This window comes from Jaculus jaculus, chromosome 4, assembly GCF_020740685.1.
Source record: "Jaculus jaculus isolate mJacJac1 chromosome 4, mJacJac1.mat.Y.cur, whole genome shotgun sequence".
Lineage (NCBI taxonomy): Eukaryota > Metazoa > Chordata > Mammalia > Rodentia > Dipodidae > Jaculus > Jaculus jaculus.
In genome coordinates, this window is record NC_059105.1 from 113,016,745 (window position 1) to 113,032,155 (window position 15,411).

At 40.9% G+C, this 15,411-nt stretch overlaps 1 protein-coding gene across 1 annotated transcript in view; it reads left to right on the top strand.

Annotated features, from left to right (window-relative positions):
• The first annotated feature begins 705 nt into the window (after window positions 1-705).
• Window positions 706-15,411, top strand: part of LOC123460178 (ubiquitin-fold modifier 1-like) — a 38,286-nt gene continuing 23,580 nt past the window's right edge. Inside the window, exons 1-2 of the mRNA XM_045148081.1 lie at window positions 706-811; window positions 2,279-2,399. The gene's annotated coding sequence lies outside the window, so the exon portion shown is untranslated. The remainder of the gene's footprint in view (window positions 812-2,278; window positions 2,400-15,411) is intronic.

Here is a 15,411-nt window from a genome sequence, read left to right on the forward strand (position 1 = left end):
CCAAAGAAGATCCATGGATGGAAACCTTGGGGTCAGAAGGCCAGAGATGTGCTAGTCAGCGACAGCCCTTCCACTTGCCTTCTGTAATTCTAGCCCTATGTAGGGGACCTGGGGACTGAGATATTTCTTGCTATTAGGTACTCTGATCTCAGTTCTTAGGGCTCATGACCTTTCAAAGACCCATGACAGTATTTCAGATATGGAAAAAAAAACCAACATGTGTTAGCTTCTAAACATGAAAATAAAACATTAATATGGAAGTAAATATTTGATTACCAGTGTGTGAAATGTAACCTGATAGTGGTGAGTCAGCTACCAGTTGACTGAAGTTTTATATGGTTACAAAAAATAACACCTATTTGAATCCTGAGAAAAATAATTGTAACAAAACTTCAATTTGGAACTACAGATACTATATGATAAAATGTATATGTTCTGTGGGATGCTGACATTGTAGTGGATTTGTTATGAAGTAGATTAGGGACCTGGGGGCTTTAATTATCTTAAAATGACTGAAGCAGAGTTGGACAGTGCAGTCCTAGATTTGGTTGGGCCTGATGTCATCACTTGGGAACTTATCAATTAGTGAAGGTCATGGAGCAGTGCTTTCTCATCTGCGAAATGAGTCTAAATACAATGGAGGTTATTAATGGTCATTTGTAGATGGAGAATTGTTGCTGAAATACTGATTCATTTTTATTTCTGCAGAATCCAAGGCAAACTCACAGAAGTAAACAGAAGGGCATTCTCATTCTGTGATCTTCCCACCTATAATTGATTTTTCTGTTAGTGATGGCTGCTGAGGGAACAGGTAAAGGGCTTCTCTCCTATGCCTCAAGGAATGTGTGATCTTCTGAGCAAAGGAGATTTTCTTTTTATCACACCAGTTGAAAATAGTATTTTTACATCCCTTTCGTTTTGGAAGCGAGCCGGCCCAGAGCAGGACTGTTTGCATGAGGGCTGAGAGGCTCTGGGTGAGTGGCCATTGGCTGGTAGTATCTCAGGGCACTGGCTGGGATCTGTGACTGGAATGGGTTCCATGGCAATGATTCAGATGGCCTAGTGAGGAAAACACAGTAAAAAGAGCTCTGTGCTCACACTGATTTATATAAACGGGACCTAATTCAGAGCAGTTCCAATCCTGCAGTTAATTAGGGACCATATTATCCAATAATTCTAAATCTGGTTAAATTGGAATGTCTTTTCCCCTCCAGAAGTACTCAGGTTTTCTGGATTTACTTAAGCAACAGAACCTTTTGAGCATTCCTGGGGGAGGTCTTTGGGTTGGGAGTTTGGTGTTCTGGCCTCTTGATTTGGTCGCCTTCCCTGAGGCTTGCTCTGGTTTAATGACCAGCCCTGGAGACACCCTGTGCTCTGGAGTATCAGGCATGTCAGCACCCTCTGCTCTACCTTAGCCACCCTCCCTGTCATTGGTCTTCCTTAGTTATGCAAGATTTCTTCTACTCTTGAGTCAAGAGCCTTTCCTGGGCTATCTCAGGCTACAGCAATCTTTTCTTCCAACTTTAATGACTTAGTCTGTCTTCTATAATTACAACAGAATACCTGAGACAGGGTATTTTATAAAGGAAAAAGACATCTTGGCTCATAGTTCAGGCAGTCAAAGAATATGGTACCAGCATCTGCTCTCTGTCTCTCTGGACCACCCCAGATACATGCATGGCAGAAAAGTGGAAGGCTAGGTGGATGCATGGAAAGAGAAGGTGAGACAAAGTGGTCCAGAGACCTGCTTTCATGACTCCTGACCCAGGCTATCGGGAACTGCAGTCATCCCTTTGAGCTCTTCTTAGAAACCAACAACAGACCAGTATGAAGCCACTGAAATAAAATGAAAGGGCTCCACTTGTCAGAAGGCAGAGCATAGATGGCTACGGACCAATTAGATTTAGAATGTGCAGTGGTGCCAGACTCCCAGCACTAAGATCATGAGGAAATTACCTAACCTCTCCGGGCCTCAGCTGAGGGGGACAAACCTATCAGCTTTGATCATTGTGATCAAAGATGTGATTAGATGGAAAACACATAGAACTGAACCACCGTGTTCTCGTGGGATCAGTGAACATGACCTGTTCAAAGAAGAGGGGGACCTATGGTAAATGCCACCAGAAAGGCCACATGGGGAGGAGCTTGTGCGCTGCAGGGGAGGAGTCCAGGCTTTAGTCCTTGTCCAGCAGGAATCCTGAATCATTCCTTAAATACTCAGGAGGGTGTTTTATTGAAGGTTGTTTCAATAAGAACTATGTCTTTTTTTTTTTTTCAGTGTTGGGAATGGAACCCAAAACTTCCTGCATGCTAGGTCGGTGCACAGAGCTACACACCCAACCCAGGAGCTAAGCCACACACCTCCTGTACCATCTACCTGGAATAGCTCCTGATGTGCCGTAAGTACTTGACTGACAGAACAAGAGAATAAAAGCCTGGAGATCCTTAAATCTGAGCACATGACACTGTTGCCTGTATTTGACTCATACTCCCAAAGCTCTCTGTATGTGTCTACCTTGCGCTTCGCCTCAACTCTGACATCCATGAACTCACCACCTGCACTGTGATTTCTGGTCTTTCAGTCTTTTCTGTTCTCCCATCCTAGTACTAACCAGGTATGACCCTGCTTAGCTTCCAAGATCAGATGAGATCTGGCACTTCCAGGTCCTATGGCTCTAGACCCCTTTCTATTCCCCAATATTTGACCCTGATGTGATTTATTCCAGTTGCAATGTCTGCCTTGCAATATCAGATGTGTGCTAGTCTCCAGCCCCCAGCCTCCCAGTGTGCTCACCGAACAATCCCCCTCTTGCTCACTCATTTTCCCAGGCTCCTGCACATTGTAAGAAAAGCCACTAATTTAGTTGCTAGTGCTCACTAAAACTTAATGTGGTCTGCCTGCTGCTGGCTCCTCAGTGCTGCTTGGTAATTATTTCTTTTTCTCCTTTCTTTCTTTCTTTCTTTCTTTCTTTCTTTCTTTCTTTCTTTCTTTCTTTCTTTCTTCCTTTCTCTTTGCCTTTCTTTTCTTTTCATTTTTGGGTTTTCAAGGTAGGGTCTCACTCTAACCCAAGCTGATCTGAAATTCATGTTGTTTGTTGAAGCAGATTTGGAGATTTTTAAAAAAATTTTTATTTATTTATTTGAGAGCGACAGACACAGAGAGAAAGACAGATAGGGGAGAGAGAGAGAATGGGCGCGCTGGGGCTTCCAGCCTCTGCAAACGAACTCCAGACATGTGCGCCCCCTTGTGCATTTGGTCCCCCTTGTGGGACCTGGGGAACCGAACCTCCAACCAGGGTCCTTTGGCTTCATAGGCAAGCGCTTAACTGCTACGCCATCTTTCCAGCCCTGGAGACTTTTTTAAAAAAGTATTTATTTATTTAGTTAAATAAAGAGAGAGAGAGAATGGGCATGCCATCTCTTTCAGCTACTGCAAATGAATTCCAGAAGTATGTGCCATCTGGCTTATGTGGGTACTGGGGAATCCAACCTAGGTCCTTAGGCTTCACAGGTAAGCACTTTAACTGCCATAAGTTAACTAAGTTATAGTGTTTAATTGAATGGTAAAACTACAAACAGAAGCAATGAGGTTATTTCCAATGGCTTTGGATACTGGTTACTGTGGGACAAAACAAGGTGAGAGTGATAAGAGGAGACTTGAAGAGGACTTTGGGGTTGGTGACTGCATTCTAGTTTTGACCCAGGTGGTTTTCATGTGAAGGACAACTTCATAGTAACTCATTGATTGTGTGGGGCTTTATTTTGTTCTGTTTGCCTTTTACTTTTCTTTCTTTTTTTTGAGATTGGGTCTTACATAGTCCAGGCTGACCTCAAACTCACAATGTAGTTAATGATGTCCTCAAAATCCTGATCCTCTTTCCTCTAGTTCCCTAATACTAGGGTTGTACGTATGTATCACCATAGACAGTGAACTGTGTGGTTTGTTAGATGTCTATAGTCATTTGTTTTACACTAATTATTATTTTTTAATATTTTTAAAACTATTTATTTTCAAGGAGAGAGAGAAAGAGAAATAGTGGGTATGCCAGGGCCTCTAGCCACTACAGATGAACTCCAGATCCATGCATCGCCTTGTGCATTTACATGGGTACTGGGGAATTGAACCCAGTTTATTAGATTTTGCAGGCAAGTGTTTAAACCACTGAACCATTTCTCCAGCCCTCATAGTAATTATTTTTAAATGTTAAGTTAAAAGAAATAAAAAGTTAGGGGGAGAAAAAGAAGACCATACCCACACTTGAGTATGTTTTTCTCTCTGAATACTTCTCTTTTTCCCTTAAGCCTCATGCTTAAATCTATATTAAAATATCTTTAATAACATCTCCAGAGCCCTTTGTGCAGTTGTGAGCTTTCCCTGTCCTATCTTCTGATTTTTATCTATCTGGATCCCCAGCCAAACTGGACAATCCACACACATTTAAGGCTTTCCCCACTCAGTTCACTGACCCACATGCCAGTCATTTCTGGAAAAATCCTCATAGATACTTAGAAGTATGCTTTAACAGTTTTCTAGGAGTGCACCTATCTAGTCAAGGGTTTATTTATTTATTTATATTTAAAAAATATTTTATTTATTTATTTATGAGAGAGAGAGAGAGAGAGAGAGAGAGAGAGAGAGAGAGAAAGGGGTAGGGGAGAGAGAGAGAGAGAGAAAGAGAGAGAGAGAGAATTGGCACACCAGGATCTCCAGCCACAAACAAACTCCAGACACATGCTCTACCTTGTGCATCTGGCTTAGAATGGGTAATGGGGAATCAAACTCTGGTCCTTAGGATTTGCAGGCAAGTGCCTTAACTACTAAGCCATCTCTGCATCCCATGCTTTTTATTTTTTATTTTTGTTTACTTTTTTCCTTCCTTATTTTGAGATAGGGTCTGTAACTCACAATGTAGTGGAGGATGACCTCAAGCTCCAGATCCCCCTGCCTCCACCTCCCAAATGCTAGCATTATAGGCATGAACCATCACTCCCAACTTCAGTCTAGTCAAATTGGTAGCAAGTTTAACCATCACAATAGTCAATTTCTCTGAAACTTTGTTTTTTGCATGTGTTTATGTGTTTACTGTACATGTGTATTCATATGTGTGGGGGGGGTGGGCATGTGTGTGGGGCATGTATATGCACATGTATGTTGGCAAGAGTTCAATGGTTGGTGTCTTCTCAATTGCTGTTATGTTTATTATTATTATTTGTGTTTGTGTGCTTATGCATATGTTTATGTGGGTACACTCATGTCACTGCATGTGTGTTGAAGTTAGAGGACAGTTTTCAGAAGCTTCTCCCCTGTTCACCTCATTTGAAGTGGTTTCTTATTCCAGATTCTTGCTCTGTGGTTATTTGCTGGGCTTGTCATGGACTTCTGAGCCTGAAGTTCTGTGTCAGTTGCACATCTCACTGTCAGTATCAGCCTTCCCTGGCTTCCAAGTTTTTATGTGGAGTCTGAGGATTGAACTCAAGGACTCTAGCTTGAGTGATGAACTTTTTACCCTCTGAGTCATCTCTCTAGCACTCCACCTTATTTTTTTTGAGGCAGATTATTTCACTGAGCCCAGAGCTCACTGATTTGGCTAGCCAGCAGATTGTGGGGAACCCCTTTTTCTACCTCTCCAGTACAAGGATTAAAGGTGCATATCACCACACCTGGCTTTTGCTGGGGACCTTAACTCAGGCTCTCATGCTTGCCCAGCAAGCACTTTACCCAGTGAGTTATCTTCCCTGGCCCACAGCTTACTAACTCTATCATGGGTCAGCCTTCCTAGCCATGCTGTTTGCTGTGTGTAGACCACGACTCTGGCTTGGGGTCTCCGGCCTCCAGCCTCATGCCAGCACTCTCTATAATGCCATCCCACTTCTCCATAAGGCCTGCCTGATGCTGGCTGAGCAAGTCTTCCTTTTATTCTTATAGGTATCTTAGCTTCTTGTCAATCTTTTCATTTCTATATCAACTTGTAAAATGTATGCTGGTTCCTGTCTAACAACAACAACAAAAAAGCCTACTTTTGATTGCAATTGTTTAGACATCAATGTTGGGAGAAAAATGTGTGTATGCTATCAAGTCGACACAAGACCTTGTCTCAAAATGCCAAAAATATATAAATCAAATAAAAAATTTAAAATCCAGGATTGTGAATCAAGCCTGCAATCCCAGAATTTGGGTGGAGGATCTAAAATTCAAGATCAGCCTTGGCTACATAACAAGTACATGGCCAGCCTGGGCTATATGAGACTAAATGATAGAACATCAAGTGTATGATTTCATGGATAGGAATATCTTTTTATTATATTTATTTATTAGAGAGAGAGAGAGAGAGAGAGAGAGAGAGAGAGAGAGGAGGGGTATGCTAGGACCACTAGCTGCTGCAAATGAACACATGCACCACCTTGTGTATCTGGCTTATGTGAGTACTGGGGGATCAAACCTGGGTCCTTTGGCCTCACTGGCAAGTACCTTAACCACTAAACCATCTCTCCAGCCCAGAATATCTTTTTGTTAAAGGAATGGTTTCTTCAATTTTCAATAACATCTGTATTTCTTGTACATATTATAAATCATATTTTAATGTTTCTTTTTTAACCACTTTTTTTCCCTAAAGATCTTTAATGTCATTGGATAGGGGGCACAGCAAGATTTAACCACTTATTTTTTTTTAATTTTTATTTATTTATTTATTTATTTGAGAGAGACAGATACACAGAGAAAGACACATAGAGGGAGAGAGAGAGAGAATGGGCGCGCCAGGGCTTCTAGCCTCTGCAAACGAACTCCAGACGCGTGCACCCCCTTGTGCATCTGGCTAACGTGGGACCTGGAGAACCGAGCCTCGAACCAGGGTCCTTAGGCTTCACAGGCAAGCGCTTAACCACTAAGCCATCTCTCCAGCCCTAACCACTTATTTTTGATACAAAATTAACTTTTATATGTTGACTTTGCATCTAGTAACCTTGTTAATTATACTTAATTAAATACTGAATAGCTTGCTCTGAAATTTTTTGATATTGTGGTCATCTTAGTAGCTACAATTGGAGACAGATTTTTAAATCTCTAAATAATGAAATTTTCCTTTCTACCTACCTTTTGCTTTTAAATTTTCTTGCCTTATTATATAGCTAGGAGATCCAGTGCAGTTTAGACAAAAGTGGAAATGACAGACATTCTTGCTTTATTCATGTTCTCAAAAGGAAAACTTTCATGTTTGATCATTCAGTACAATGCTTCCTGTGGATACTTTGTAGATATGTGTCAATCTGGACCCAATAGAATCCCATCCAAAACCATGTAATAGTTTAAACAGGACAATGTAGAGTTGAGAGAAAGACCTGAGGAAGTACCATATTGGAAGGTGCTCCCTTCCTGAGCTCTAGGGCAATTCTCACTGGAGGCAGTGTGTGTGAAGTGCTTTGGTTGGTTGGAGTCATTTGCTTGTTGCTCTAGCTGGTACTACAGTTACATAGCAAACACTCCTCCAGGACACAGGGGATCCAAGACCAGTGGACATCTAGATGTTGTACCCAATAAAGTCAGGAGACTAGGGGAGGTCCTTGACAGGGTCAGGGAACAGTTGTTATGGAACCCAGGGCAGGGCTGTGAGACAGTTGAGGCTGGCTTGCTCTAGGTATGTAACTGGAGCAAAACATCTCCAAATGCTCCCCATGCTCACATCTCTGACTGACTGTAGCAGAGCAAGAAAAAGCAACACTCCACTCAATGGATCCAGGAAGAGAAGCCATCTTTTCTCAGTAAATCTCTCCAGAACCTCTTTTGTCAAAGTTCCATGCACTCACTGCAAAGGAAAAGTGCTTCAAGAGCCCAGTCCATAAGAAAGCAAGCACTGAAGGGCCAATGTAGAGAAGAGAGACACTAACTTGATAATTAATATATTTTATCAGATTAAAGAAGTTCTCCTCTAGTCTGCAGTTGTTAAAGTGGGCTTAAAATTTTTTAAATTATTGATAATTTTCATACATGTACATAATGTATTTTGATCATAATACTCTGCCGTCACCTTTGTACCCCGCTCACCCCCTTCCACTGAACTGCCTTTTCTTTACAACTAGTGTCTCTACTCTTTTGTTGTCTTTATGTCTGTAATGATCCTCAATCATTATATGACGGTATGGTGATGGGCTGAATGTAGGTCTCGCGAAGGTAGCAACAGCCGCTGTGACATTATGAAGGCAACAGCTACCTCATGCCCAGACGACAGTATTTCAGAGAACTTTTCTCCATCCTCTGTTCTTACATTCTTTCCTCCCATGTTCCCTGAGTGTTGTAGAGTGTGACAGATGTCTCATTGAGTGCTGCATACTCCACAGTCAGTCACTTATTATAGGTTTTGAGTCTTCCCAGGAATCACCACCATCTACAAAAAAGTTTTTCTAACCAAAGGTGAGAGCAGCACTAGTCGATGGTTGAAAACATAAATATTTAGAGGGTAATTTTATAGGCACAACATATCCATTTAGCCAAACAACAGTAAACAGTAAGGCCTATGATCATCCTAGACATCAGCTTTTGGCTAGGCTTTCAGGACCAAGCATGAATTCTCTCCTGTGGAGCAAGATAGGGTTTTTTTTTTTTCGAGGTAGGGCCTCACTCTAGCTCAGGCTGACCCGGAATTCACTATATAATCTCAGGGTGGCCTCTTGAACTCATGGTGGTCCTCCTACCTCTGCCTCCCAAGTGCTGGGATTAAAGGCATGCGCCACCATGCCTGGCCAAGATAGTATTTTGTTTTTTCATTTTGCAATTTTTATTGTTTCCTTTTGAATTACAAAACCAGTTCCATGTGAGGTCCAGTCTGGACTTCAGTTTTTTTTTTTAATTTTTATTAGCATTTTCCATGATTATAAAAAAATATCCTATGGTAATTCCCCCCCCCACAAGATAGTATTTTAAGTTACATGTGTGTGTATGGGCTCATACATGCCATGATACATGTGTGGAGGATTAAAGATAACCTTGTGGTATTGGTCATTCCCTTCCTTCTTTGAGACAGTCTCTCCTTTTGCTGCTGCACATACCATTCTAGCTGGATTGAGAACTTCCAGGTTCTTCTGCTTCCATCTGCCATTACTATAGGTGTGTTGGGGTTACAGACACATGCATCACTTGGAATCTGACCTTATGTGGATGCTGGAGACTTAAACTTGGGCTGGCAGGCTTGTGAGCAAGCACCTTTAGCTGCTGAGCCAACTTCCCAGCCCAAACATGTTTTTGTTAAGGTAGTTTTCATAATGAATTTTGAATTTATCAAATTATTTTTCTACATGTATTGGAAAGACTCTATAGATTCTCTCTGTTGCTGATGGGGTTAACAATGTGGCTCTTTTTTTGAGTTTGTGTTTTTCAAGGTGGGATCTCACTCTAGCCCAGGTTTATCTGGAGCTCATGGCAATCCTGCTATCTCAGTCTCTGGAGTGCTAGGGCTAAAAGTGCATACTATCATGTCTGGCTCTAGATCATTTTTAAGATTCTGATAAATATATGTAATATAGTATTTATCACATTTTCATTGTTTTTTTAATAAGTGTGGCAATTAGATATCTTTAATTATATACACACCATCACTATTGTTTAGTTCCTAAATGTTTTCATTATCCCAAATAGCGACTTTATATTCATTAGACCATAACTCTGCACCTGCAACCCCATCCCTCTACCAAACTCCACATAGCTTATAATCTACTTGCTATGAATTTTCATATAAGTAGAATCATATTATTTTTCTTTTTATGTCTGTCTCATGTCATTTGGCATAATAATTTTAAGGTTCATCTATGTTGTAGAATGATCCAGAACCTTATTTATTTTGGTGACTGAATTACCTATTGTGGTGGTTAAATTTTATAGGTAGATTCAACTGGGCCATGGGGTACACAGATCTGGTTATACATTATTTTAGGTGTGTCTATGAAGATGTTTCCATTTAAATATGTAGTCTGAACAAAGCAGATTGTCCTCTTAAATTTGTGGTGGGGGAGCATCTGTCAAACTATTAGACACTAAGGTAGAGAGAAAAATGGAAGAAGGTTATATTCACTCTCCCTAAACAGATTTTTTTTTCTTTTTTTTTTTTAAGCAGGGACATAGCTCGATTTATGCCTTTAGCCCTCAGTTCTCAGAACTTTTGGACATGCACCCAGGTCTTCAATCTATATACAGGGAAATCCATTTCCTAGCATCTCCAGAGTAAAGACAGAAGATTGTGGGGCTTCTTAGTCTTCAGAATTGCTTAACCAAAACCTTGTAATCTGCATGTGTCTCTATCTCTCAGCCTGTGTCTGTACACACACACACACACACACACACACACACACTATTGGTTATTTCTTTCTGCAGAACCCTAGTATTATGTTCATCTGTTGTGACACCAAGGTTGTTTCCACCTATTAATTAATATAAATAATCCTGCTATGACCATTCATGAACATTGTCTGAGTCTGTTTTTAATTGTTTTGGGATGTTAATTAAGGAGTAGAATTGCTCAGGCATGTGGTAATTCTCTGTATATATTTGAGGAGCCACCAAATTCTTTTCCAGGGCTGTTAAATCATTCTACATTTCTGCCAGCAATGTAAGAGGACTCCAATACAAATAGGTTGAAAGTGAAATGTTGGAAGAAGATACTCTGCAAAGAGTAAACACAAGTTAGGGGTGTCTATACTAAAGGTAGACAGAATTAATTTGGCTTCAAAAATATTAAAGATGTTTGTCCTTTGAACTCAATAAGCTGCCAGAAGCCCTGTTCAGCTCCTTGGCAGGGTTTGGCAGACACCTGGGGGTATGGAAGCGAATGCCAGACTTATCTCCTGGATGGCTCTCTTCAGGAACAAGCCAGGCAGCTCCTCCTGGCTTCCTCATCATTGAGTGATATGGGCTTGTCTTCTTTCTCCAGGAAATGCAAGTCTGGTGAGGGCACAGCATTCAACCAACTGTAAGTAAAGGAGAAGTTTAAAATTAAGAAATAATGGCCTCAACTCTTAGGTGGCATTTGAGGTGGAGGTTGTGAAAGAGTTGTCTAAGGTCAAGAAGTGATAACAATGAGAGAGAGGCTGATTTCATGGGGATTCAGAAGCCCGTTGGAGGAGATGATGTGATGAAGAAAGGAAAGGGTACTTCGGGTGATTCCATGAGAAAACCAGTAGGAGAGACAGGGAGAAAGGACAATAGAATGCAAAATCTATTTTGCTAAAGGCAAGACCACTCCAGGAAGTAATAAACATGGAACTAGAAAGGCAGGGGTGTGAAGGCTGTGGGGATTTTTTCAACCCCAGGCTAAGGAGATTAGTTGGTCTAAGGTAGGAAGCAGAACCACTAGAGATTTTTAGCAGAAGCATAAACAAAGTCTAGGAAAATGTCAACTGGGAGATGATGTGCAGATTCTATGAAGAGACAAAAGCACAGAAACAAGGAAGACCTGAAGAGAATGAGAGCATGAAATGAGGGGCCACATTACACTGTGACCATGGGGATGAAGAAACTGAATCAAATGGAAAATACACTAAAAATGAATAGACAGGCTGTAGCCCTCAGTTGGCAAAAGATATGAAGATCCCACTTGTTGCACTTACCTTCTTGTTGCTGGACAAACACCCAACCAGAAGCAGCTTGTGGGAGGAAAGGGTTTATTTCAGGCTTACAGATTCCAGGGAATGCTTCATCATGGCAGAAGAAGCAGGTTCACTTCATCATACATTCTCATCAGAGAGACAGATTCTAGTCTTTCACGGAGTCTACTCAACCTCCTTGACTTGCTTACAACCCATCATTCTCTTCCCCTGCTTCAAGAGGAAGTTCATCCTCTGTTCATTTGCTGTGCAGATTGATATATACCACACCTATTAAGAGTCCAGAGAGTCTCTTAACACTGGGTCATAGCCTCATTTCATACAAGTTTACAACCCAGTGTGACTACTAGGGAATTTCCAATAGTGAGTTAATCCAGAATGACAGTGCAAGTGGCTACCAAAGAATAGCCCCCAGGCGGTTTTCTCACCCTACCTTTGGTGTTGGTTAGGTAGCTCGTCTAGATTGTCTCACAGATAATGTGAAAACAGCCTCATATCTCTTTGGAGAACAATCCAAGAATCTTCAGGATAATGTAGTCCAAATTCACCTTAAGCAAGAACCATGTTTTCCTAAAGACAATATAACCCGCCAGTTTTCCAGCCTATCACTGAGCTTTTATTTTATTTTATTTTTTTAATGTAGAACAATTTGCTCCTTCTTTTTCTAATTCTCTATGCTAGGGCATGCCTGGGGCCCACCTGTGAGATGCTTGGTGTTCCCATAACAAAACTTCCCTCCCTACAGAAAATCTGAAATTATCTTTGTTTTATAGGGAATGTGAGAAAATCAGCCAGCTCACATGGCAGACACAGTGGGCAGAAAGGTAAAGGATCAGCACATAGATTTATAGTTTCCACCAAGGTCAAAAGAGACAGAGAAACAGTAAACTGTAGTTTTGTTTGCTTCAAAAACAAAAAGAAAAAAGAAAGGAAATTGAGTTTCCTAACCTGGATGTCATGGGTGGTCATTTACAAAGGTGTGGTGAAAGGGCAAAGGCAGCCATAGATTTTCTTGTGAACACAGGGGATCAGTGAAAAGACAAGATGACTGCTTACGATGGGTGGGGATTTAGAGGAGGTGTGGGCAGATGAGGATTACTGTTAAGCAGACTGGACAGATCCTGGAGAAGGAGAGTTGGAAGACAGACTCTCTGGTGGGTGACCCATGGGGAGAGAGCAAGGGGAAATATAGAGGGTATGAAACTGAAGCCAAGTAAGCATGAGTTTTGTACCTTTGATTTTGAGAAGGGTGAGAAAGAGGCAAAAATGAATGAAGATCTGAAAACTGCTAGTCATCAAACAACAAAAATAACCACAACAAAAATAACCCCTGAGGCAGCAGGAGGAAAGCCGGGCTTTCCCAGAGAGGTATAGTCCTCAGTGGAGACCGAAGAGATGGACCTCTGGGGAGAACCCAGTGGATGCTGTGTGGAGCTCCAGAAGCAGTGACCAGAAAGCAGTGGGGAAAATACTCACCTGCTTCCCTTTCAGGTAACAGACCAACCCTCCTATCCAGAAAGAAAAAGGCAAAGGAAGCTAAAGCAAGGCTGGGTAACAACTTACAGGCTTGCCTTCTTTCCCCAACTGAAATGAAAGCCTGGTGAAAGCGCAGATGCGTTTCATCTGTGGTATGCCCTCCATAGATTCTGACAGAATAAAAGGCACCTGCTGCTCAGTATATACAAAAAGGAATGGCTAAGTAAAAGTGTTCTAGAAGGAAGTGCTGGCAAGAACAATTACAGAAGTTGAGAGGAAACAGAGTCCTATTTTAGTGGGAATTCTGAGTAAAAGGAAAATTTAAATTTGTTGAACATTTGGCTTCTTGGTCCTTTAAGTATAACCAAATTAAATTTAAACACACAGGTCTGAGAAAAATAGTCAAATAGATTTTCCCCAACTTTTTTTGTGGTTTTATAAAAAGATCAGATATGCAATAAAGTGAATCTAGTTTTCCAGTCAAATCTAGGCCTTCTGCAAATACTACTAAACTTATTTCTCAAGCTACTTATAAGTCAAGCTTAATCTACTAAAAACTATTAGGCAATGTGATTTTAATATGATTAGATTCTTCCTTCTAAAGTAAATAGGGTATTCTAAAAATAAAAGTAAAAGAGATTGCATCATCCAAAGCAGTGAGAAGTCCTTGACCTTTTGTCTTACAGTGCTGACATAGTTATTCTGGCCTGCGCATGCTGTGCTGGTATGAGAAGCCAACGCCAAAGAGCAGGCACAAAATGGGATGTTTTAATCTCATGAAATAAGTTTGCTTTGGTTGCTAGAAAGTAGTTTTTAGTTTCAGAAAGCAATGTGTTTTCTTACTAATCACTAACCTGATATGTTTTGATATCAGTATTTGGTTAGTTACATTGCCATTGCATCAAATTGTTTGGAATCTCGAGAAAAAAAATATTCATGGAACAGATTTTTTAAATTGATGATTTGATATTAAATACATTTGACTGCATTAACTCTGCTTTTACACTTTAGCCGAAGAAGGGTAAGTACTGACACATTTACATTCAAAGCTTAGCTGGCATAAATCCCAAACCAGGCAGGCTTCTTTCTCTGTTATATTCAGCATACAACCCATGCATATGTGTACACGTACACACACACACACACACACACACACACACACACACACACACACAGATAGACACACATACACTTCTTAGACTTCTTGGATGTGGAAATGAGATGGTTTATTAGGCTATTTGGACTTTCTGTGACTGATAAAAGCATGGATGCTGGGAACCTCTTAATGAGCAGACATGGGAATTTGCTCCAACTATAAAACTGAACAATGGCTTATTTACCTCTCAGGACCTGGAGCCTTCCTGTCATGGTGAGAATGCACAGGGGAAGAAAAGAGAAGGGATATGACTCTTTCAGGGAAAAGCATCAATTCAATTAAATAAGTATCTGAGCATCTGTGGGGCCATGCTTTACAGATCACCCTCGATAGGGAAGGTAACTGATCAAAGACCCACCTGTTCCCTTCTGGAACACATCATGAGGATTACTGTTGGTTGAATGCTGTGCCCTCACCAGACTTGCATTTCCGATGGAGAAAGAAGACAAGCCCATAAAAAAATCAGGGATTGTGCCAAGGTGCTGTGGGCTGCTCTCAGTGAGCCCTTAAGCAAGGCAGGTATGGCTGTGCCCAGAGCCAGGGAACTCCTTTGGCTTGCTGAACTTTTCTTACATGGCATAATAGTGCAGAGAGCTCTCTCAACCTTCTTTTCCCATTCTCCTTCACCCATTACTGTGCTGGGCTGATCCTGTGGTCCAGGGGCTCTTCCACTCCTGCTTAGTTTCCTTATTTTATTTCTATATGCACTTCCCCTTATAAAGTTTTTGCACATTTAAATCCACCTGCTTTCTCCAGTGATCTGGATTCACACAACAGCAAGTAAATGTGAAATATTTTGCTGTGACATATTTCATAAGCAAACCTCTATTAGTTAGAATGGAAGAACAGTTCACTATGATTTTGCTCTTGGAAAATCATGGGAACATAAGAGTAAGGTGGATAGGTACAAGATAATACTTAGCATAAGCTCAATGAATATCTGTGATGTGTTTATTCTGTTCAACCAGTTTCTTTTATCTGTCCCTCTTAAGACTCCTGATGTTGGAGAGTGCCTTTAGGTAATAGTGTATTTGGGTAATGAAAGCAAAGTAATTTGTCAAGAGTAATTACCACATGTGAAAATGGCACAATGTGGATTAAAAACAAGATGTTCACATTTTGGCCTCTATTCTTTTTCAAAAAAAATATTTTTATGTATTTATTTGAGAGAGAGAGAGAAAGACAGAAGG